The sequence below is a fragment of the Mercenaria mercenaria genome, chromosome 16 (genome assembly GCF_021730395.1).
Source record: "Mercenaria mercenaria strain notata chromosome 16, MADL_Memer_1, whole genome shotgun sequence".
Classification (NCBI taxonomy): domain Eukaryota; kingdom Metazoa; phylum Mollusca; class Bivalvia; order Venerida; family Veneridae; genus Mercenaria; species Mercenaria mercenaria.
In genome coordinates, this window is record NC_069376.1 from 70,380,158 (window position 1) to 70,407,028 (window position 26,871).

Genomic DNA, 26,871 nt, shown 5'->3' on the forward strand with positions numbered 1-26,871 from the left:
AGGTGCACAACTACACATGCTGACCAACATTCCTGTAAAGTTTTGTGCCTCTACGTCAAATACTTTTGGAGCTAGGTGCGACACAACATTCTCAGGACGGACAAGGACAAATCTATACCCCCACCAAAGTGGGGGCATAAACAAGTGCTGTCACAGGAGACAGCGCGCTCGATTATTTCGATGCAGGATAGTGAAACTGGGCACATCTGAGGAAACTGGTGCTGTCACTGGAGTGTTTAATGACTACCATGGTGGATGAAGATATTGCACAATAGCCCGAGTCTATGTCAAAAATATTATGTAATAAGAGAGGTAAAGATTAAGTATATCAAAACACTATACAAGTATATTCTAAGCAAAAAGGGGGCATAATTCATTTAATATTGGTGAGTTATGCATGTTATGTCATATGACGTGGGTGATGATGTGGAACAACTACTTAAAGTTTGAATCAAATGCATTTCATAATAACCGAGATATAGTGAAAATGCATAAAAATTAACCTAGTGAAAATGCATAAAAATTAACCTAAAATTCTAAGTAAAAAGGGGGAAAAATTCATGAAAAATGTGTGCCAGAGTTATGCAAGTTGTGTCATATGATGTGGGTGATGATGCTGAACAACTATTTTAAGTTTGAATCAAATCCATTCAGTAATAACAGAGATAGAGTGAAAGTGCATCAAAACTTAAACCTGAAATTCTAAGTAAAAGGGGGAATAATTCATGAAAAAATTGTGCCAGAGTTATGCACCATGTGTCATATGATGTTGATCAATTATTTTAAGTTTGAATCAAATCCATTCAGTAATAACAGAGATAGAGTGAAAGTGCATCAAAACTTTAACCTGTAATTTTAAGTAAAAAGGGGGAATAATTCATGAAAAAATTGTGCCAGAGTTATGCACCAAGTGTCATATGATGTTGATTAATTATTTTAAGTTTGAATCAAATCCATTCAGTAATAACAGAGAGTGAAAGTGCATCAAACCCTTAACCTTAAATTCTAAGTAAAAGGGGGAATAATTCATGAAAATAAATGTGCCAGAGTTATGCCCCTTCTGTTATGTGATGTGGGTGGTGATGTTGAAATACTATTTTAAGTTTGAATCAAATCCATTTGGTAATAACAGAGATCGAGTGATAGTGCATCAAAACTTTAACCTGAAATGCTAAGTAAAAAGGGGGAATAATTCATGAAAAATTGTGCGAGTTAAGCACCTTGTGTCATATGATGTGGGTGATGATGATGAAGAATTATTTTAAGTTTGAATCAAATCCCTTCGGTAATAACAGAGATAGAGTGAAAGTGCAAAACTTTAACCTGAAAATCTAAGGGCTATAACTTTTGCACCAGTATTTTTTTATTTATTCCCCCTTATGTCAGATGATGTGGGTGATGATAAGGAATAACTGTTTTAAGTTTGAGTAAAATCCATCAAGTAAATACAGAGATATGATGAAAAAAGAGAAAGTGTTAAAAACCTTTAACCAAGATGGGGATGCAGAAAGACGCAGACACCGGGTCGAATAGGATAGCTCTCCTTATACTTTGTATAGTCGATCTAAAAACTTGTTTTTTTTTCAAGCTGCCATGGTTACAGTTATCACTTTGTATTGAAAAAAATATAAGTCATCCTAAATTTACATTTGTTTTAGCTGATATTGCTACCCAGTCATATACTTTAAATGAAACTTTTTGATAAATAACAGGTTTGTATGTTAAAGGATTAAAGCTCTTCACACTGGAAAATAACTGATGCCATGGAAATGAATGGTAGAAATAAAACAAAATCAAAATTATGTACATTTATTTAGTCATTTATATTTTTTCATTTAAACATATTGAACAAACAACAATGTATATCCAAGAACGAGAAATATCCTATCAAAACATTAAGAAAAATACATATATTCATGGATCTTATAACAGCCAATGTGTTCAATTCTGAACAAAGAACAAACTCTTGTTTTAAAAAGCGTATTATATCAAATGATCTACAGGACAGATGTTTCTGCAATATTTTGCAAGATTCAATAATAAAATGTAAATATTTGTTTGGAAGGACAGATATACTTATGTAGACTTACCATGCACATTTCAAGGCAAGTTAATCCTCAGTAATTACACACTGCAATTTCAAATACATCTCTTAATTCATTTTGAAAATTATCAAAATACAAAAATAAAAATAAAAAAATAAGTAAATGTACATGTCTGAAAATTAGAATCTCATAATTATGCCTTGTATATTAATGTATTTTATACTTTTATGTATGAAAGTAAGACCTTAATAAAATATCTTTCTGTCTGTATAGCCAACAATGAATCCATTCTCAAGATTAACAGACCATCTAACATGAACAGTTCTTAAATGTGTTGGAAAATCAGCCAGAATTTCAGTTGTTCGCTTTAGCCATTGGCCAGTCACTACATTGGGTTATAATTTAAGTACAATACATGATGCAATATTGGTACTTTTACAACTGTTATGTCAAAATCAACATTTCTTTACACAGTAAATCCTTAAAATATGATGTTACATCAGACTCTTATTAGGAAAATGGTGAATTGCTGTGAATTTTCAAAGCAGATTCACCAAAAAATCAAGCATGCCAATCCATTATTTTTGCTGTATGTTCTATTCATGTAAACTCAATATCTACTGTAGAAAGAATATAATTAGATCTTTTTATTTCGGCACACAACAAGCCTCCGTGTATATACCGACTGTCAGTTGGTGTGCAATATTACAAAAATTCAGAGACTGACATACAAAAATTCAAAGTCTGACATACAAAAAATTCAAAGTCTGACATACAAAAATTCAAAGACTGACAAAATTCCCTATAATTCGCTCAAGTGTATCATTTTCACAATACATTAATCAGTTCAAAATTTATGTAAAAGAAATTAAAAAATATGAAAATCTTTTTTCAGTCAAAGTCATCCAACATTATTTCCGACAGGTCAAAACCAAAAAAGTGACTGATCTTTGTTCAAATATATTCACAGCTTACTTCCATTAAAAAAAAACACTGAATGATGATTTCTTATTTCACACTCTCTTCATTTCAAATTTACAGTGACATTGTATTTATTTATTTGTTTATTTATTATCATCAGCACAGATTAATATTTATACAGTACAAATGAGTACTGCCACTGTAAACAGAGTTATAGGAGATATATGTACAACAAACAACACTTAAAATCTAAAGTTACCACTTAAAACTACACTATACATTTACGTTTTGTGGCATTTAATAACTTATTCCCAAAAATGCTATCTAATTAACACCATAAAATTTGCCTCTTTATACAGGCGTAAGTATTCCTTAAGTCTATAAATGAACAATGTCAACTTCATTTTCCGCCGTGTATCAACAATACTTGTTAAAGTAGATAGATGATCAATGGTACTTCCAATTTTACTGAAGCCATTTTGGCCTTCAAATAAAATACAATTTGTTTGAACAAAAGAGGTAAGTTTCTTATTTAACAATGAACACTAATTTTGTGTATGACTGGTATGATAGAAATACCCATGTAATACAATGGATCCTTAGTAGTGATTGTAGATCCTTTCAGTACAGGGTTAATAATACTTTTACCCAAAGCTTTTGGTACTTTGTCGGTGTTATAAGAAATTAAACATCAAATGCAAATACTGTGCCTCATATTTAAAACCTATACTTGGTGTTTCATCATATCTCATTGCTCTATTATTTTTAACATTAAAAATAGCAGTTTTAACATCAAACAATGTGAATATGTCTTGATCAGTACAACTTATCTATATATACATTGCTTTCCTTATTTGCAATCCCTCAACAAACATGTCAGTATTCAGTGTAAGTTATAGAAGTCTGTTTTCCACATATTTAAAACTAAAACAGGGCTACAAGTACAAATCTCAGAATCATCTACAAATTCAAATGGTACAGAACTTTGCCGGTCATCTCTTACACCTGATCTACTGATGAATAAAAAATTTACCAAATTTCTGATACTCATACATATTACTTAACTGTTGGTCAAAATAATCATGATCTCCACATATGCAGAAAATCCCATTTGTGGCAAAAAGCAAGCACAAACAGTAACAATTTTCTCAAAACTTTTTTAGATTTAAAACTTAACCATAAAATTCCCTCATAGCTTATGTCTAAAATTTCAAAACTAAAATGTTCTGCAAAAGACCTTTTTACAAAAATACAAACTCCACCTGAACCAGTTTGCGCATTTACGTAAATATTTTTTCTATTGTATCCATAAAATACATAGACAGTTCAATTATCTTATCAGCTGTTAGGTGTGTTTCTGAAATAACAATCACATCAAAATGAAGTTTATCAATAAAATTTGCTCTAAAATTAAAATTATCTGAGAAGCCATTTGTGTTCCATCAATTCACATTCTAACTACCAAGTTTTATTACAATAATTATAAAAGTCTCAGTCGAGTTGCTGGTGGCTTCGACGGCTATCTTCTCTGTCTGTCCTCTCTACGTCTTCCTATCATCTCTGTCCACCCTCTACTACAGAACTCCTAGGGTGTGGGTGATAAAAATCACACCCACTGTGATCTTCAGAACAATATCTCATAGAACAATCACTCCCGCCCTGTTTATCAAATGCACCTCTTCCATGAATACCCGCCCTGTCCTTTATTCATGCCCTTTTTTGCAGTTCCCCGCCTGTCTATCAAATCCTCCGTATCCCAATGACCACGATCAAGGTCACCAGCCTGGTCACGATTGGAATCACATCCTCGTTTTCTAAAATGCTTGCTTCTATGCAGCTCACCATTTGTAGCTATTTCTTCTGCCAGATGAGAGCCGCGGACATTCGTGGGGTTTGCGGCACCAGCAGTCTGGGTCTGTAAGGACCCAAACCAGTTGTTCTGTCGGTGGGGTTTTCGGCACTATAAGTCTGGGCATTGGACACCCCAGACTGGCCAGCCGAACCAGTTGTCTTGTCAGTGCAGTTGTCATCAAAACAGTTTTGTATTTTCAGTTTCTTCTGACTCCATATGGTGAACTCCATTCCTGCTGACATCCATGGGGTTTGCGGCACTAGCTGTCTGGGTCTGTGAGGACCCGGACCAGCCAGCCGAACTAGTTGTCCCATCAGTGGGGTTCGCGGCACCAGCAGTCTGGGCATTGGACGTCCCAGACCGGCCAGCCAAACCGGTTATCCTGTTCTGACACTGCTGTTAAGTCCAAAGGTTCCTCATTGTGCTTCAACACATTCAAAAATACACAAATTGCAAAAAAAAAAAATAAGTTATAAAAGTCCTCGAAACTACCCATGAAAAAGATGACACTTCTTTATAGCCTGCGCAAAGGTATAGATGCCTATCATGCGATTAGTCCACTTTTTCACCTTAGAGTCAAAATTCCAGTCTTGCACCACTGATAACATATTTACTACCAAAATCCCCGTCAATTTGCCAATTAATAGTTTACAGAGATCACTGTAAACATTCAAATTGCCACCTTTCCAAAACTCAACTGCTCAAGTACTGCATGCCGGAACTAAATATTCATACACATGTCTTCTACTTTAGAATGTCAGAGTCAAGTTATAGAGAAGCTTTTAAGCTGTCCAAGTAAGTTTTTTTTAAGACAGAATCTTGAGAATGTCAACAGTACAAAAGATCCAAGATCTCCTGACTGCATACAACTGTCAAGATCCCTGGACTGCGAAGTACTGTCGTGATCTCCTGACTGCATACAACTGTCAAGATCCCTGAACTGCAAAGTACTGTCAAGATCCCCAGACTGCATACAACTGTCGTGATCCCCTGACTGCATACAACTGTCAAGATCCCTGGACTGCAAAGTACTGTCGGGATTCCCGGACTGCATACAACTGTTATGATCTCCTGACTGCATACAACTGTCGAGATCCCCTGACTGCATACATCTGTCAAGATCCCCTGACTGCATGCAACTAACAATATCCCCGACTGCATATAACTGTTGAGATCTCCAAATTGCATACGCTGAAATACAGAGAACTAAGATTAACAATCTGACTTCATTCTTGGACTGTGGGTGGGATATTAGTTTTCAGCATAATATTTGTGGCTTTTTGTTATTGAATACAACTACTGACCTAGAAGCCAGCAGGAGGGCTTCCTCTCACAAACCTGAATTGCATAAAGTTTACATGTACCTCAAACATTTAGAAAACTTCATGAGTAAATGTGTAATTTAAACAAATATATGTATAACATTTAACTTTTACTGCCTCCTGTGATGTCTATTACATATATATTTGTTTCCTATTTATTTAACCAAAAACTGTTAAGTCATTAAAAGAGGCATAATTTTGTAAAAATACAAAGTAGAGTTATGGTTAAACCTGTGCTCTGCATGTCATATCATGACAGTGAACAAGTGTGTGAAGTTTCAATCCATTCCCATTAGTGGATACTGAGATACCTGATTACATACAAAAACTTAACAAAAAACTACTAGGTCAAAAAAGGGGCATAATTTTGTAAAATGCAAAGTAGAGTAGAACCTACACAGTGCATGTCACATCATGACTGTGAACAATTGTTTGAAATTTCAATCCATTCCCATTACTGGGTACTGAGATACCAGCTTACATGCAAAACAAAATCTTACCCAAAAATTTCTAAGTCAAACTAGAAAATGCTTTTGTAAAAAAGCGCATGTCTCCCCCAATGCAAAGTCCTATAGGCAAGAAGTCAATAGGGGTCAGGAGCGAAAGTCAAAGAGACACTGATGGTTGGCTGCAATAGGGATCATCTACTTGGCATGTCCAGTCATCCCGCTAAATTTCAACACTCTTGGCCTAGTGGTTCTCAGTCACTGTTCAGGCTCCTGTGACCTTGACCTTTGATCAAGTGACCTCAAAATAAATAGGGGTCATCTACTCTGCATGTCCAATCATCCTATAAGTTTCAACATGTAGGTCAAGTGGTTCTCAAGTTATTTCCAAAAAATGATTTTAACATGAACAGGCCACTGTGACCTTGACCTTTAATAGACTGACCCCCAAAATCAATAGGGGTCATCTACTCTGCTGTTCAATCATCCTATGAAGTTTCAACATTCTGGATCAAGTGGTTCTCAAGTTATTGATGGGAACTGGTTATCAATGTTCAGGCCTCTGTGACCTTGACCTTTAACGGATGACCCCCAAAAACAATTCGGGTCATTTACTCTGCATGAACAATCATCCTATGAAGTTTCAACATTCTGGGTCGAGAGGTTCTCAAGTTATTGATTGGAAATGGTTTTCCATGTTCAGGCCCCTGTGGCCTTGACCTTTAACAGAGTGACCCTAAAATCGTTAGGGGTCATCTACACTGCATGACCAATGATCCTATGAAGTTTCATCATTCTGGGTCAAGTGGTTCTCAAGTTACTGACCGGAAATGGTTTTCAATGTTCAGGCCCCTGTGACCTTGACCTTTCACAGAGTGACCCCAAAATCGTTAGGGGTCATCTTCTCTGCATGACCAATTATCCTATTAAGTTTCAACATTCTGGGTCAAGTGGTTCTCAAGTTACTGACCGGAAATGGTTTTCAATGTTCAGGCCCCTGTGACCTAGACCTTTGATGGAGTGACCCCCAAAATCAATAGGGGTCATCTACTCTTCATGACCAATCATCCTATGAAGTTTCAACATTCTGGGTCAAGTGGTTCACTAGTTATTGATCGGAAATGGTTTTCAATGTTCAGGCCCCTGTGACCTTGACCTTTGACTAAGTGACCCCAAAATCAATAGGGGTCATCTACTCTTCATGATCAATCATCCTATGAAGTTGCAACATTCTGGGTCAAGTGGTTCTCTAGTTATTGATCGGAAATGGTTTTCAATGTTCAGGCCCCTGTGACCTTGACCTTTGATGGAGTGACCCCAAAATCAATATGGGTCATCTACTCTTCATGGCCTATCATTCTATGAAGATTCAACATTCTGGGTCAAGTGGTTCTCTAGTTATTGATTGGAAATGGTTTTCAATGTTCAGGCCCCTGTGACCTAGACCTTTGATGGAGTGACCCCCAAAATCAATAGGGGTCATCTACTCTTCATGACCAATCATCCTATGAAGTTTCAACATTCTGGGTCAAGTGGTTCACTAGTTATTGATTGGAAATGGTTTTCAATGTTCAGGCCCCTGTGACCTAGACCTTTAATGGAGTGACCCCAAAATCGATAGGGGTCATCTACTTTGCATGTACAATCATCCTATGAAGTTTCAACATTCTAGGTCAAGTGGTTCTCTAGTTATGGATTGGAAATGGTTTTCCATGTTCAGGCCCCTGTGACCTAGACCTTTGATGGAGTGACCCCCAAAATCAATAGGGGTCATCTACTCTTCATGACCAATCATCCTATGAAGTTTCAACATTCTGGGTCAAGTGGTTCACTAGTTATTGATCGGAAATGGTTTTCAATGTTCAGGCCCCTGTGACCTTGACCTTTGACTAAGTGACCCCAAAATCAATAGGGGTCATCTACTCTTCATGATCAATCATCCTATGAAGTTGCAACATTCTGGGTCAAGTGGTTCTCTAGTTATTGATCGGAAATGGTTTTCAATGTTCAGGCCCCTGTGACCTTGACCTTTGATGGAGTGACCCCAAAATCAATATGGGTCATCTACTCTTCATGGCCTATCATTCTATGAAGATTCAACATTCTGGGTCAAGTGGTTCTCTAGTTATTGATTGGAAATGGTTTTCAATGTTCAGGCCCCTGTGACTTTGACCTTTGACGGAGTGACCCCAAAAACAATAGGGGTCGTCTACTCCAGCAGTCCTACAATCCTATGAAGTTTGAAGGTTCTAGGTCAAATGGTTCTCAAGTTATTGCTCGGAAATGAAGTGTGACGTACGGACGGACGGACAGGGCAAAAACAATATGTCTCCTGGGGGAGACATAACAAGAGCTGTCACAGGAGACAGCGCGCTCGACTATTTCAATGCTGGATAGTGAAACTGGGCACATCTGAGAAAACTAGAGCTGTCACTGGAGTGTTTAATAACTCCAATTGTGGATGAAGATATTGTACAATAGCCTGAACAACTATTTTAAGTTTGAATCAAATCCATTCAGTAATAACAGAGACAGAGTGAAAGTGCATCAAAACTTTAACCTGAAAATCTAAGTAAGTGAAAAGGGGTGAATAATTCATAAAATATTGGTGCCAGAGTTATGGCCCTTATGTCAGATGATGATGAGGAATAAGTATTTCAAGTTTGAATCAAATCATCAAGTAATTACAGAGATAAGTTGAAAACAAGAGCTCGTCGAACACGAAATGCCCCCCCCCCCCCCCCCCCCCCACCTCTGATGCATTCAGTAATTGCACAAGGAACAGAAATAATTTGCTCACTGTAAACAAAAGTTCTATTGTTCTGGTTCAATGTCATATTGACCTTTGACCTATTGACCTCAAAATCAACAGGGGTCATCTGCTGGTCATGATCAACCTCCCTATTAAATTTAGTGATCCTAGGCCTAAGTGTTCTCAAGGTATCGTCCGGAAAGGGTTTAAATGTTCCGGGTCAATGTGACTTTGACCTTTAGCCTACAGATCTCAAAATCTATATGGGTCATCTACAGGTCATGACCAACCTCCCTATCAAGTTTCATGATCCTAGGCCCAAGCGTTCTCAAGTTATCATCTGGAAACAGTTTAAATGTTCCGGGTCACTGTAACCTTGACCGTAAAATCAATAGGGGTCATCTGCTGGTTATGATGAACCTCTCATCTTTCATGACCCTTGGCCCAAGCGTTCTCAAGTTATCGTCCAGAAACCGTTTAACTGTTCCTGGCCAATCTGACCTTGAACTTTGACAAAATGACCTCATAATCAGTAAGGGTCATCTGCTGGTCATGATTGTTACCACACATGCAGATGATGATGGTAAAGATATATTTTGAGTTTCAAATCATTATCTTATATAGTATTAAAGTTATGTCCAGAAAACTAAGTTTTTCAAAAGATTTAAGTATGAAAGGGGCATAATTTGGTCAAAAATACAAATCAGAGTTATGGGGATTGTTACCACACATGCAGATGATGATGGTACAGATACATTTTAAGTTTTTATCTTATATTGCATTCAAGTTATATCCAGAAAGCAAAGATTGCAAAAAAAAACAACCTTTAAATACAAAGGGGTATAATTCTGTCAAAAATACAACTAGAGTTATGGGGTCTGTAGGTGATGATTATAAAGAAAAACTTTTAATTTCAAGTCATTATCTTTTTAAGTACCAACGATATGTCTATAAACGAAGCTTTCGAAAAAATTTAACATGAAAATAATTCCAAGTATAACAACTTTGTGACCTTGACCTTGGGTATCATGGGCCCAGCCCCTGCACATACCTTTTCTGTATGCTGGACAATGTTTATGTGAACTTAGAGTAAGATATAAGCAATAGTAACAAAGATATGACAGGAAAACAAAGGTTGCCGAAAAACTTCAACCTTAAAAATAACCCTTGAGTATAACAGCTTGGTGACCTTGACCTTGGGTATAATGGGCTCAGCCCCCACACATACATTGCTTGTATACTGGACAATGTTTATGTGAAGTTACAATAAGATATAAGCAACAGTAACAAAGATAAGACTGAACAAGAGCTGTCTCCGTAGGATGACACATGCCCCCGATGGCACTTTGAATGAATAGTTATGGCCGATGTTAGAGTTTAGGACCTTTGACCTACAGAGCTGGGTCTTGCGCGCGACACATCGTCTTACTGTGTCACACATTCATGCATAGTTATTTTAAAATCCATGCATGAATGACAAAGATATGGACCGGACATGCCCATCAATGCACTATCATGAAAAATGATCTTTAACGTCTAAGTGTGACCTTGACCTTTGAGCTACGGACCTGGGTCTTGTGTGTGACACGTCGTCTTATTGTGGTACACATTCATGCCAAGTTATTTGAAAATCCATCCATCGATGACAAAGATATGGACCGGACACGCCCATCAATGCACTATCCTTTAACGTCTAAGTGTGACCTTGACCTCTGAGCTACGGACCTGGGTCTTGCGCACTGCACGTCGTCTTACTGTGGTACACATTCATGCCAAGTTATTTGAAAATCCATCCATCGATGACAAAGATATGGACCGGACACGAAAATTGCGGACAGACCGACAGACGGTTAAAAAACTATATGCCTCCCTTCGGGGGCATAAAAACAAAGATTACCGAAAAACATCAACCAAGAAAGGTCACGCCGACTCCAGGGTGAGTAGAATACCCACCCCACTCCTAAACTCCAAATTGTGGAGCTAAAAACCCACCTATATTGAGTGCATGTAGTCCCCTTTAAACAAACAGTACTACTCACATCTAATGGTGTCGGCCCAGTACAATTTCTCCTTCTTTGCTGTATAGTATAACAAGCACTTTTGGACATGGATTGTGAATTTCACAATAAAATTGCAGCATTGACAGCTCTGTATTTCTGAAGAGTAATACTATCCCAGTCAATATATCACAGAAAACACCACCATCAACGATGAACATTTTTGCTACACATTAAAGTATCTAGTCCATGTTTAAATTTCCCACTGACATCTGTCATGGCCACCAGTCTGGTGTAGTTTTTTAATCCTTTCGCACAGAAATGTAATCCTGAAAAACACACATAAAACAACTGTTAAAAACATCAGAAATGACAAAAAATGTACACAGTATCAATAAATACATTTGGAATTTAACATGTCAAGGTAGGGATAGCATTTAACTGGGAACTTCAAAATTTCAAAGAACTACTTTCTAGGATACAATGACCCGGAAGTACTTCTATACCGGGGTGACACCTAAATCTTATCAAATTTTCGATTTAGCCAAATTTTTCCCACAAAATCTTGTAACTTAGGGTTTTGCAAGAAAAGTTACACAAGACATTGTCATCCCAAAGAAAATTTTGTACCGCAGAAACATTTCAAACATTAGACCTACTTTGCGGAGAAATTGGCTCGGAAACCAGAATTTTGAAGAAAAAAAGGCACATTACAAGATTTGCCTTCCTTCTGAAAATTTCAATCAGATTTTCATGAAATCAACTGTGGTATCACTAGTTAATGCTTATAGTATGTTTTATGTAACTTTAAGCTTATCTATTTTGTAAAATGATGTATCAAAATGAGTATTTACTTCAAAAATATGCAATTTTTAGTAAAATATGCATAATTTACCCACTACAATAATTATTGCAGAAAAATGAACATTTTAATGATTGAAAGACCAGAACCCACAAGCAAAGACCAATATGTGATTATATTTATGACAATTATTAGAAGTAAAACAGATCAATACATCACAGCCGATCTTAAAATGAATTATTTCTTCGACTAAGCCGGGCAATGCCTGAAACGTCAAATGCAAAGTCGATCTGCGCCATCTTGGAGGCAGGCAAGTGCGGAAGGTCAAGAACTCCAACTGGAGCCAGACACAGCTCAGTTTACCCCTGAAACTGTCAAGCAGTTACTGACAAGACTACATTCTGACTACAGACATTAGGACCAGAGGGAAATGTGCCGGTGGAACATGTAAATCGCTCACCGAAAAATAGCCGTCAGTCTGCCGTGTTACACTGGGAATCACAGCTTCTGCCCACTCGACCTAATAGGTTGGTCTGGTTTATGGGTAGCTGCTGACTGGTTGTATGATTCTAAATTCCTTCTAATGTATGGAATGCATCGCCTGCAAATGACAAAAGAAAGATCGTGAACCGGTGTCGGCCTTTTTTGAGAAACAACTGAGTGTGTGCGTACAGTTCTAAGTGTGATCAGGAACACCTATAGAAAAAAGTGACATAATATTCACAGATTGGTACTATCTATCATTTCTTTATCATTCTGATATCAATTGGTTCAGGAACTTTACAGGAAGTCTGTCATTAAAACACTGCAACTGAATAATTTTCTACATATATGTTAGCTGAAATAGTGAAAAGAATATTAAAATAAGTATTACCAGACAACCTCTTTCAGCACAGACAACAAAGTATCTGAAATGCACATTTAAAAGAATTGAAACACATAAATGCTATGAATAAACAACATACAGAAAAACATGGATAAAAGTCCCAACAGGAAAAGTCCCATCTAAAGAATGAAGTAGAATGAATCGAACAGAACTTAAATACAAATACCGTCAAGTTATGTTTCCAGTCGGTACCAGGACAAATACATATTAAGGAAACTGCACGAGGCTGACCCAGGAAATCAGCCCGGTTAAATAGTTTCTTAGTAACACAGACCTGCATTGTAAACCTGAAAAGGAAATCAGAATAGAAGCATCCCATTCAAGGCAGAATGTATCTGACGATGGCCCGATGCGGGCTGAAGCTGAAAGCTTGGAATATGTTCTAAACTGAAAAAACAAATGAATAAATAAAATAATACACAAACAACAACAACTATTTTATCACACTGAAGCAACCTCCGTGTAATTCCCTGTAATACAACCAATGTCCTGTCAGAGTAAAGAAAACTTGTTATACATTAATAATACCGACAAATGCACTCGGCACACCGGTAAGCAATGTCCTTCAATGCCAAAATGCCGGTAGCACATTGAATATGATTGAAATGAGAAAAATAATTATTTCGTGTAATATTAGTTATGCGTCTCATACGCAAGGGAACGAACAATCACGCAATTTCTTTACATCATATATGAGACGCCTGCTGTATGTGTAGTAACACCGTGACCGGTTCGAGATCCAGGCCCGACAAGCAGTCAGTCTCTACGACTCGTTATGAAACCGACCACAGCTTCATTTATAAACCCATCCGGTCCAAAATGCACAGCTTCCATAAATACGACACTGTTCATCCATGGTCTATTGCGGCACTATGTAACATGTTCACATATATAAATATATACTTACAAATTCTTCGGAAAAGAGACGCTATGCGAAATAGAATTTAAAAAAAAAAAATTTAAGAAATTTAAATTTATATTTTTTTTCTTAAAATTAAAGTGAAAAACTATGTGTCTTCTTTTTATATAGCCTTTTTAAAGCTTCCTGCTTGTTCAGTGTCTTTGCACTATAGTAAAAGACTGACAAATCAAGAGGAGACAACTACTACTCAAATTTCAAAGAAATTTCAACTACTGAATTTTTAAAATTTAAATAAAATTAAATTTTCACAAACCTTGGAAATATCCTTTTAGCCACTGATTTGTATTGTTATCAGCTACTAGTGTGTGAAGTTTCATGACTGTAAACCCTATGGTTGTTGAGATATTCCACTTTCTGAATTTGCCATATAGGTGTCGACCCAGTACAATTTCTCCTTCTTTGCTGTATAGTTAAACAAGCACTTCTGGACATGGATTGTGAATTTCACAATAAAATTACAGCATTGACAGCTCTGTATTTCTGAAGAGTAATACTATCCCAGTCAATATATCACATAAAAACACCACCATCAACGATGAACTTTTTTGCTACACATTAAAAGTATCTAGTCCATGTTTAAATTTCCCACTGACATCTGTCATGGCCACCAGTCTGGTGTAGTTTTTTAATCCTTCTGCACAGAAATATAATCCTGAAAAACACACATAAAACAACTGTTAAAGACATCAGAAATGACAAAAAATGTACACAGTATCAATAAATACATTTGGAATTTAACATGTCAAGGTAGGGATAGCATTTAACTGGGAACTTCAAAATTTCAAAGAACTACTTTCTAGGATACAACGACCCGGAAGTACTTCTATACCGGGGTGACACCTAATAGCATAAATGCTGCAGCAGGTACTGTTTTCATACCCCACCCATCACTTTTTTCATGCAAGGGGATTACTGAAAGTGAATTAGGCATTTAACAGACTATAAACAAACACTAGCTGATGTTTATACAGAGCTTAAACACTATTTACACTATCAAAACAATATTTTAGGACTTACAGGTCTTTCAAATAAAGACCCACTGCAGTTGTTTTCACCAGTTTCTGGCCATTATTCTAAGGGCCAAAGATCAAAGCTGCCATTACTAACCATTCAGCAAGGCACTAGTAAAATATTCCAAATTTCACAGAAAACATTATATTGCTCGATTTTGACACAAACTTTTTTTTTTGTAAATATGTAAATATAACATTTTTATCCAATCTGCATACATCTCATTGAATCTACATTTTTTTCAACCAGTCCATCTTGTAACAACCTCTGACCTAGAACACAATTGGTATATAGAGTATCGAGACATATGTGATGTTTTTTGTATTACAGTCAAACTTGTGCTAGTGACCACCCGTGAATAGCGACCACCTGTAGACAACGACCGGCCTCTGGTCCCCTTGTAGAGAAATGTTCATAAAAAGGCTGTGAATATCGACCACCTGGCGACCGTGACCAACGACTTGCCTAAGTCATTCCCAAGGGTCATATTTGTCCCCCAATAATGACCAAGCTGGATCGTTCCGACATGAAAATATTTGAAATCCACCGAATTTTCACGACTTTCGCATTATAGCAAACATTATCATTACTGCTTGATTGAAAATTTGCAAGTTTGCAATGGCCAAATTAATACATAGAACATAAAGAAAGCAAGAAGCTGTAAAAATACTTGCATGTATAAGCATGATAATGGCTTACTGAGAAGTGACCCTTCCCCCCGAATAAAGACCACTTGTGAACAAAGACCACTTTTCCGAAGAGTGGTCTTTGTTCACAGGTTTGACTATATCATTTCTTAATATTTATGAAACATGTCAAATTGTGTGTTTCTAATAATTGTTACTTGCTGGCCAATAAGTAAGCATATATTATCTTTGTAAAACATTTCCATCTAATAATAGATTTCATTGCAAATATCATGTTACTGGCCATTTTATCATAATTTTGCTATTACCAATCTGTTAATTAATTTCACTTTCAACTCACCAGCTTCACAGTCCTTCATGAAACCTTTAAATAATGGCCCCTCATCCATAAAATCCAAGATGTTCTGAAGAACCTGTAATAGTACAATACAGATGATCATTTATATAACAAGCCGCATAATGAGAACCAAAATAGTGCATTTGCGACCAGCATGGATCCAGACCAGCCTGTGATTTCACACAGTCTGGACAGGATCCATGAAGTTCACTAGCAGTTTCTCTAACTGCAATAGGCTTTGAAAGACTTTTTTTGTTCAAATGCATTGGCTGGTCTGGATCCATACTGGTTGCAAATGCACTACGTCATGGTGCACCTAATTATAAATATCTTAAAAAACAGAAGACTTCTTAAAAATTAATCCCAGATTCATTTAACATAATTGGAACCTAGAGTTTGAAATCGAATAAAACATGAAAAACATTCAGCACTCTGGCAAGAAGTATGCAAGTAAAAAGTAAATAAGTTCCAGCCTGTGTAACTTATCTATCTTATAGCTTCTTACTGATACTTATGGAGGTAAGTTACCTAAAAAGTCTTATGCTCTGAATAATGATCTTATGCTAAATAGTTTAATAATTAGGGGTGGGCGATATACCGCAGTAGACCGGTTATGGCATACAGACACTAAATAGAACAAGAGCACCGCCTTGCGGGTGCTGACGCTCATCTGATTTTTTTTTGTATAATAGAAATATTGTCCTACCCATGATTTTCTAAGTCTAAAAAGGGCCATCATTCTTGCAAAAAGCAGGAGAGAGTTATGTTTCTTGATGTACAGTGTCCACTTATGATTGTGAAAAACTGTTGCAAGTTTTAAAGCAATAGCTTTGATAGTTTATGAGAAAAGTTGCCTTAAACATAATACTCAACCAAGAAAATGATTTTCTAAGTCCAAAAGGGGCAATAATTATTGCAAAAAGCAGGAAGGAGTTATGTTGCTTGCTGTACAGGGTCAGCTTATGATGGTGAACAAGTGTTGCAAGTTTCAAAGCAATAGCTTTGATAGTTTAAGAGAAAAAGTTGACCTAAACATAAAACTTAACCAAGAATCTGATATTTTCTAAGTCCAAAAGGGGCCATAAATCTTGCAAAAAGCAGGATGGAGTTACGTTTCTTGCTGTACAGGGTCAGCTTATGATGGTGAACAAGTGTTGCAAGTTTCAAAGCAATAGCTTTGATAGTTTAGGATAAAAGCTGACCTAAACATAAAACTTAACCAAGAAAACTGATTTTCTAAGTCCAAAAGGGGCAATAATTCTTGCAAAAAGCAAGATGGAGTTATGTTTCTTGATGTACAGGGTCTGCTTATGACGGTGAACAAATATTCCAAGTTTCAAAGCAATAGCTTTGATAGTTTAGGAGAAAAGTTGACCTAAACATAAAACTTAACCAAGAAATCTGATATTTTCTAAGTACAAAAGGGGCCATAAATCTTGCAAAAAGCAAGATGGAGTTATGTTTCTTGCTAAACAGGGTCAGCTTATGATGGTGAACAAGTCTTCCAAGTTTCAAAGCAATAGCTTTGATAGTTTAGGAGAAAAGCTGACCTAAACATAAAACTTAACCAGGCAACGCCGACGCCGACGCCGACAACCGCTCAAGTGATGACAATAACTCATCATTTTTTTTCAAAAAATCAGATGAGCTAAAAATGGCGCAAAAAAAAAGGTAGTCGCATAATGGCGGATACAAATAGTCCTCAGTTTTTTCGTTGTGTAGAGCTATTTTCCTTATTTTCTTTGCAATTTTTTTGGTAAAATCACATGACAGATCTATGCTTGACATGAAGATAGCATTTTGATCATGAAATAACACCATGACAAAATTTTTCATGGAAACTTAGATCATACACCACCAGTATAATTTGGGGTCTCATATTTTAGCTGATTTTGCAGTTTGTGTGTTTGACTGAAATTATTTTTCTTGCATCAAACATGACCCCCACTTTTCTTTTGATTTTTAGTTAGAACTGACAATATTCTTCAAGAAAATGTAAGTTACAGAAATCTAAAATGGGTCCTGATGTGTGCTGCGGTCATTGGAAATAGGTCAATTTTATATAGAATAAAGAACAACAACTATTTAGTGTGTTATAACCTTATTGCGATGTTTTTTCCGACGATACGATATTGCTATATGATTTTAGAATACCGGTTATTTTATAACATTAAGTAACACTAACGTGAACCAAGAAGATTCACAAAAAAAAAACATTCTTTTTTTGCCAGCACGATTTTTCTTTTTTTTTTTTCCCTTTCATTTCCCGGGGCAGGGGGGCAGCTGGTTTCAGCTATTTTACGGGGCCCCAAATTTCCCCATAATTTAAAAAAATAAGAAAATTTAGATAAAAATAATTTTTGTATTTTTGTCGCGAATCTTTTTTTTTAAATTTTTTTATAAAATTGAATTTATTATTCGTAAAAACAGATACCCTTTCCTTGTTTATAATTTGGTGAATTGAGCAACCTGTGTTATTTGATTTTATCCAAAAAGAAAGTTGTGCCCCACAATAAAAAAAAAATAATATTTTGACGCGTTAACTTTCGCTTTTGAATATTGGTTAAAAGGCGTTAATTTTTTTTTTTGTGGTTTTTTTTTATTTTTTGAGGGGGTCGAGCAAAAACTCGTTGTTGTTGTTATTGTCATTTTACTCATTTTTAAAGGGAAAAATTTGAAAAAAAAACCTATGATTCGTTAAAGTTTTTGTTTTATTAAAAAACTTTAACAAATAATCCCTGGATATTGCAATTTCCAAAATAAAAAATTTTTGCAATTTTAAACGCAATACCCCTTTTTTGTGGCAATACCCAAACCCTATTAATTTAATTTTAGAAATAATTTAAAAAAGTTACAGCAGAAAACGCTACAAAACACTAATGCCCTTAAAAGGCGTTAAAAATGTAAGTTGCCTTGCAAAAATTTTTTTGCTTTCGTCTTTAAAAACACCCAATTCTGGGCAATATTTAACAGTATTATTTGTTAAAAAAACTTTTAAAAAGTCTTTTGTTTTGGTAATGGGTCAATATTTTACGCTTTGTTGGGGTCATACTGAAAATGTTGGTTTTGATGTTACTGTAGAAAACATTTAATTTCGTGGGCATAAAATTTTATGGTTTTTGTCAAAAAAGGGAAAAAATTTTGGGGGGTATGAATTGTGGGGTTTTAACTTTTTAACTAAAATGGGAAAAGGAAAATTTTTCTTGTTTTTTGGTTTTAAATTTTTTGGTTTTACCAAAACCCAAATATTAGTCCCCATTAGTCGTTTTTTTTTATCTGTAATTTTAACAATTTGCCAAAAGAACTACTTTTCAAGAACAAAAAATTTTTTCAAAAAAAAATGTCAGATTGGGGAAATAATGCCGCAAAATATTTCAAACTTTTGAAAATTTGTTTGAATAAAGCAAGTTATTCACATACACTTTTAAAAAGGGTTGTTCCTACAGGGGGTTTTACTGTAAAAATTTCCCAGCCCCTTGTTTCCTATTTTATCTGGCAATGGGTCTAAAAGTCCCTTCCCTTCCCCCCAAAAAACGTCATTGGAAGCTTTGGAATCTATATCTCTCCATTTCCCCCTTTTTATTAAAAAATATTTACAATATGTTTCAAGATAAAAACCCGTAACTGTAACAAACAAAAAAGAATTATCAAGCATAATAACAAAATTTTACATAAAAAATTTTTAACGGAAAAAATTTTCATGGGGTTTTAATTTTTTATGTAGAAATTGAAACTAAAAAATTTACATGTTGCCTGCAAAGTCTCCATGCAACTGAAACTGTAAATGCATTATTAAATGTACAGAAATGCTTTGAGAGGATATTTAAAAGCAAAGTATTTTTCCCAAACACTTTATTTTTTATTACTAAAGGGGGGTACAGCGAACTATTTTAAAATCAAGGGGAAACCCGTATTGGGGAAAGTTCAGTAAAGTGTTTTATACAAAATTATATCAAGTTCAAACTAAGCTATGTTTTTTGTTTGAGCAAGTGGAAATTTTTTTTGAAAAAAGTTTTACCCCCACTTCAGTATTGTAAAAAATTTTTAAGGGGCTTGAAAAGGTTTGTAAGCTAGGGCCATGGCAGGTGAAAGTAACACCTCTTTTTGAGCCGGGAAAAGTTCTGCAACTGGAAGTTTTAAATTTAAAATTTAATTTCATGGCAATAATTTAAAAATTTCCCCTTTTTTAGTAAAATTGAAGTGTTTAAAAACCCAAAATTTAAATTTCATTACAGTGGGGGAGCAACAAATTTTTAAAAATCTTTTTTAAAGTATTGGTACAAAATATAATGTAAATTTGATATTCCCGATTTTTATTATGCCAAACCTAAAATTTAAGTATTAACAAGAAAAAAGGGAAATTTAAATTCAGTTTTTTGATGATCCTTTTTAAACTTGTTCTTAATTTCTGACAAAAAAAGAACCCCAAATTTTTTTGAGCCTCAAACTCTTCACAGCCAGAAAAAGTTTTCACTGTTGTAGTTTTACTTTAATTTTTTAATAACCTCAATTTTTCTGCAGGTAAAAAAAAGAAAAACATAAAAGTGGAAAAACAAAAAATCTCTTTACGTATTTTGTAAAGATATTAATAGGGCAAAAAATGCAAGAGGGAAAACTTTCCCTTTTTAAATAACACCCGTGGAATGGTGCTTCTGGGTTTCACAGCTTTTATAGATCACAGCAGCTGCGTTGCTGATTTCACAGTTCCCCTTTAAAAGAATTTAGCGCTTTAAAAAATACGGGTTTTTTAAATTTCCCCGTGATTTTGCTTTCTGATTTCCATCCTTTTTTTTAAACCCTGCGACTCCCTTTTAAAAATGTAACGTTTCTTTGATCACAGGGACTCCCGCTAAAGATTTCACAGTTCAAAATTTCCCGCGGACTCCTGCTAAAGGTTTCACATTCAAAAATCACAGGCACTCCCGGAAAAGATTTAAAAATTCAAAAATCACAGCAGACTTCCCGCTTTTTGATTTTTACGTTCAAAAAACCCTTGATAAAGGGGCACTGCCTCAGTTTAGGGTTTTTTACTAAATTTTATTTAGCTCGATTCTTTATGAAAGCATTTAAGCTTTTAAAGGAACCCCTCTCGGTCCGCTTTTTTGGAAAAAACCAAAATACCGGTGTCATATGAGAAGTCATGGTCGTGACCCTAGCGGGATTTGAACCCATGGCCCCCCCGGATTTAGGGGGCCGACCCTTAACCCTAGACCCCCTGCCCTCAGACACAAAATAGGCACCTGGCAGAAAACCCCCAACCCCCTGCCCAAAAAAAAATGGATTGCTTCCTTAATTTGGGTTCCCCCACCCAAAGCAAAGCTTCAAAACCCCCCCCACTGGTGAAGGACAAGTTAAAATTTAAAATAGCAAAAATTAAAAGGGCGGTGAGCAACCCGGGTAGGAAAACCCCCCAACCCTTTTGAACCCAACAAAGGACTTCCTCACATGAAGAATTTTTCGCTGCGGGGTGGTTTTGGAAAATCCCAAATTTCGCAAAACCCCAAACCCAAAAAACTTCCTCCTTTTAAGAATTTTCGCTGCAAGATTTGGGTTTTTGGGAATCACATCCCCAAATCCCCAGCCCTGGACTTGGGGAGCATGTTCAGGCATGGGTTACACAAAGCTTCAAACCCACACTTGCGAAGGAAAAAAGGGAATTCAAAATTTTGCAACCCCAACCACTACAACAAAGATATCCCCCAATATCGCGGGGAGAGTAAACCGGGCCACCAAAACCAAAAACATCTGTCCCCCCCGAGTGTGGGTTTTAAAAAACCCCACCCCTGAGGAAATTTTTTCCTTTTTGAGAAAAGGGCCCTTTCGCTACCCTAACCCCAGGGGCCCGCTTTCCCCCCAAGGCACCCACAAATTTCCCCAAAAAAGTAATTTTCCCAAATTCATGCCCGAAATGCCCCAAGGGTTTCTGACCTCGAATTTAAAATTTCCCCTCACCAAAGTGAGGTCAAAAACCTGGCCTGAGTGAGGATTCCTATGCAAGGAAACCATTCGTTTTTTCTACGAAGTTTTGCTTTTTCCAAAAAAAGGTTCACTTAAAAAGCGGAGAAAAAATGCTCTTTCCCAAAATCTGTTTCTGGGTTGGTTCCCCCCCCAAAAATTTCAGACTTTAAATTTTTCCATCCTCACTCAAATGGATCTAATTTTTGGGCACGGGACCCCTTTGATGGCCCAAAGAATGGGCCGCAGTTCCCCTGAGGAGCTTGTCCATGCCCAGAGGGGAATGTCCACAGGGACTTTGGGTGAGTAGCCCAAGGGTTTTGATTCGTTTCATCCACCCGTAAAGGTTTTTTGCTCAAAAATCCCCCCGTTTATGGGGGAGAACCTTTTTATGTGAAAAGGACACCAACTTTTTATTTGGAAGGTCGTAGACCCCCTGTGGGTGCCCATGCTTGAAGCCCAAAGTGGCGAAAAGGGTTTGGGGTGACCACTCTGAAAAGAGGTTTTGAAGCAGGCAAAACCCTAACCCCCCTGTCTTGGAAATTGGGAGAAAAAAGTTCCAGGTTTCGGTGACACCCGGGGGAACCAAAAACCTTTGCAACCCAAAACCCAAAAGGGCTTTCCCCACCAAGAAAAATTTTACGCTGCAAGAAGTGGTTTTTGGAATCCCCCCAACCTTTCGCAACCCCAAAAAAAAGGGGCTTTTCCCCACAAGAAGAATTTTTTCGCTGCAAGAGTTTGGGTTTTTGGAAAAATCACATCCAATTCTCCAGTTTCCCCTGGTTTAAACAATTCTCAAAATCCTTTGGGCAAGTGGGGTTAAAGGGTTTTCTTCTCTGGGTCACTTTCCCTTTAAAATTCCCCGTTTTGCCATTTACCAATGTAGGTTCCAAACCTTGCTTGGACTCCGGACTCCTGCTAATGATTTCACAGTTCAAAAATCCATTGATATCAGGGAGCACTGCCTCAGTTTAGTTTATACCTAATTTGATTTAGCCCCGTTTGATGGAAAAATTTAAGCTTTAAAGGAACCACTCTCGGGGTCGGCTTCCTGGAAAAACCAAATACTGGTGTCTTTTGAGGAAATCTTTGGGCGTGACCCCAGCGGGATTCGAAAACCCATGGGCCCCCTGGAAATTTACGGGCCCCAAAACCTTAACCCCTTTGACCACTGCCTCGACACAAAGTAGGCACCTTTGGAGAAACCCCACCCCCTGCCAAAAACCCGTTTGGGTAGCTTCCCCACATGAAGAAATTTCCCCCAAACCCAAAACAAAGCTTCAAACCCACACTGGCGAAGGAAAAGTAATTAAAAGTCAGCAAAATTCCAGGGGGGGTGAGAAACCCGGGTAGAACCACCCAAACCTTTGCAACCCCCAAACCCAAAAGGGCTTCCTCCCCTGAAGAATTTTTTGCTGCAGGAGTGGTTTTGGAACCACCACAACCTTTGCAACCCAACAAAAAAGGGCTTCCCCCCATGAAGATTTTTTCGCTGCAAAGTGGGTTTTTTTAATAAAATCCAAATCCCCAGCCCTGGACATTGGGGGCCCCTGTTTTTGGCCCTGATTCAAAATAAGTTCAAACCCAACTGGCGAAGGCAAAATTTAAATTTAAAAATTAGAAAACCCCAACCCCTTCAAAACTGATTTCCCCCTTAATTTAGGGCCGAGTAGCCAGGGCCAAAAACAACCCAAAAAACTGTCCCCACGATGCTGGTTCAAAATCACCCGATGAAATCTCCTTTGTATGGAAAGCCATACCCGTACCCTAAAGGGGGCCAGGGATTCCCCCCAAAGGACCCACAAATGCCCAAAACAATAATTTCCCCCAAAATTCATAGCAGGGGGGGCCCCAAGGGTTTTGACCTCAAATAAAAATTTCCCTCACCAAAGTGAGGTCAAAACCCGGGCCCGAAGGGGGGGAATTTCCCCCATGAAAAGGAAAACCCCTACAGTTTGTCTACAGAAGTTCAGCTGTTTCCCAAAAAGTGTTTTAAATTAAATGCGAGAAACCCCAAAGCTCTCCAACATTGTTACAGCATGGGTTAAGAATGCCGACTTTAAAAACCTCCCCTCCTCACTCATTGGGGTTTTAAATTTTGGGGGGAAAAGGAGACCCTTGACGGCCCATGAATTTTCAACATTTTTACTGAGGAGTTTTCCAAGCCCCGGGGCAATGTCCCCCGTACATGGATGAGTGCCAAGGGGGGTTTTGATTCGTATTTATCCCCCGTGTGGGTACCAGCCAAATTTTTCCTGTTTTTGGAAGTGCCCCCCCTTTAGTGAAGAGGACACTTAAAATGCTTTGGAAGGTCAGTAGCCCAGGGGCTGCCATGCTTGAAGCAAAGTTTGGGTGAAAAGGTTCAGGTGGGGACCTCTCGAAAAGGGTTGTGGGGCAGGCAAAACCCCAACCCCCCTGTCCCTGGAAATTGAGGGGGAAAAAGTTAAAGGGACGGTGGGCCTGGGTAGAAACCCCAACCTTTGCCCAACCCCCAACCCCAAAAGGAAATTTTCATGAAAAAAAATTTTCGCGGGAAGAGTGGTTTTTGGAAAACCCCCCAAAACCCTTTTGAAACCCCAAAAAAGGAAATTTTCCCCCATGAAGAATTTTTTCCTGCAAGAGTGGTTTTGGAACTCACATCCCAAACCCCCCAGTACCCCCTGGTGAAAACCCAATTTTCCTTAATATCCATGGTAAGTGGTTAAGGTTTTTCTACTCTGGGTTTACTTCCTTCAAAGTTCCTTTATTTGGCCCCCACCAATGGGGGGTTCCCAAAAAATTTCTTGGACTCCGGGGCTCCTTTCTAAATTTATTTCACAGTTCAAAAATCCTTTTATATCAGGGAGCACTGGGCCCCAGTTTTGTTTATACTAATTTTATTTAAACTCGATTTGATGAAAAGGGTTTTTTAAGTTAAGGAACCATCTCAAAGGGCGCTTCCTGGAAAAAAACCCGTAATGGTGTTTATGTGAAATCTGGGCGTGCCCCCCGTTGGGGGTTCGAACCCTTTTGGCCCCCTTGGAAATTTAGCGGCCGACACCCTTTAAACCCCTAGGGAAATGCTCAGACACAAGTAGGGACCTGGGAGAAAAAACCAAACCCCCTGCCCCAAAACCGCTGGATAGCTTCTTCACATGAAGAATTCCACACCCAAAACAAAATTTAAACCCACATGGCGAAAAGGGCAAGTAATTTAAAGTCAGCCAAGTTCCAGGTTTGGTGAAAAACCTGGGTAAAAACCACAAAACCTTTTTGCCAACCCCAAACCCCCGGGGCCCCTTTACATGAAGAAATTTTCGCGCAGGAGTGGGTTTTGGGGAATCACCACAACCTTTTGCAACCCAACAAAAGGACTTCCTCACATGAAGAATTTTACGCTGCAAGAGTGGTTTTGGAACTCACATCCAACTCCCCAGCCATGGACATTGGGGAGCACTGCTTCAGGGGATTTATTCACACTTAAAACTTCAAAACCCAAAACTGGCGAAGGACAAGTAATTCAAAGTTAGCAACCCTAAAACCCTACAAAAACGGGTATCCCCCCCATCCGGGGGAGTTGCCAGGGGGCCAAAAACACCAAATTTATCTGTCCCCACCGATGCTGGTTCAAAACCCCATCTGATGCAAAAACTCCTTTTTTGAGAATGCCCTAAAGCTAGCCTTCCCGAGGCCCCGCATTTTTTCCCCCCAAAGGGACCCCCCAAAAACCCCCCAAAAAAAAATCCCCCCAAAATTCATTTCGAGTGCCCCAAAGGTTTCTGACCTCGAATTAACTGCTCCTCACCCAAAATGAGGTTTAAAAACCCGGCCTGAAGTGAGGGGAAATTTTCAAAGCAAGGGGAAAACCCTTCAAATTTGTCTACAGGGAAATTCAGCTGTTCCAACAAGGGGTTCACCCTTTAAAAGCGGGAAAAAAGGGTCTCCAACATCTGTTAATGAAAGGGCAAAAAATGCCTACTTTAAAAACATCCCTCCTCACTATGTGGATTAATTTTGGGGCAAGGGCCCTTAGAAATGGGGCCCCCTGAAAGGGCAAAAAAACTTCAATGAGGAGGGCTGTCCCAAACCCGGGGGCAAAAGCCCCCAGTACATTTGGTGGGTAGCCCAAAGGGTTTTTTGACCCTTTGTATCATCCACCGGGGATGGATACCGGGTTCCCAAAAAAACCTGTTTATGGAGTAGGGTCCATTCAGTGGGAAAAGGACATCAATTTTGCATTTTGGAAGGTCAGTAGCCCCTTTTGCTGCCCTTTTTGAAGCAATGTTTGGGTGAATGGTTCAGGTGAACCACTCTGAAAAAAGTTGGTGAAGCAGGGCAAACCTCAACCCCCTGTCATGGAAATTGAGGGGGAACCCGTTCCAGGTCGGGGAGCAATGGGTAAAACCACCCAAACCCTTTTGCCAACCCCCCCCCAAAGGGGTTCCTCACATGAAGAATTTTTCGCTGCAAGAGTGGTTTTGGAAAATAAACCCCAAAAAATTTGCCCAACCCCAAAAAAAGGACTTCCTCACATGGAAAAATTTTTTCGCTGAAGAGTGGGAGTTTTTTGGGAAATCAATTCCCAATTTTCCAGTCCATGGTGAAACAAATCCTCAATTTTCCCTGGTCAAGTGCCCTTTAAAGGGTTTTCTTTTCTCTGGGTCACTTCCCTTTAAAATTCCTTCATTTGGCCTTTAACCCAAAGTAGGTTCCCCAAACCTTTTTTTTTGGGCTCCGGAAATCCTTTTAATGATTTCACAGTTCAAAAAAACAAATTGGGTTCAGGGAGCATGCCCCAGTTTAGTTTATAATAATTTGATTTTGCTCGTTCTGATGAAAACTTTAAGCTTAATGGGAACCCCCTCTTTGAGTCCCCTTCCCGGGAAAAAAAAAGTGGGGGGTTATGTGGGAAATTAAAGGTCGTGACCCAAATGGGGTTCGAACCCATGGCCCCCTGGATTGAGTGGCCCACAAATTTAAAAAAATAGGGGGGGCCC

At 37.9% G+C, this 26,871-nt stretch overlaps 1 long non-coding RNA gene across 1 annotated transcript; it reads right to left on the minus strand.

Annotated features, from left to right (window-relative positions):
• Positions 1–1,793: 1,793 nt before the first annotated feature.
• Positions 1,794–16,067, minus strand: LOC128549780 (uncharacterized). The gene is made up of 5 exons (XR_008367941.1): positions 15,944–16,067; positions 14,199–14,597; positions 12,598–12,738; positions 11,378–11,664; positions 1,794–6,009 (listed from the first exon to the last, which is right to left on the minus strand). It is a non-coding gene; the product is annotated as an uncharacterized LOC128549780 (long non-coding RNA).
• Positions 16,068–26,871: the final 10,804 nt, after the last annotated feature.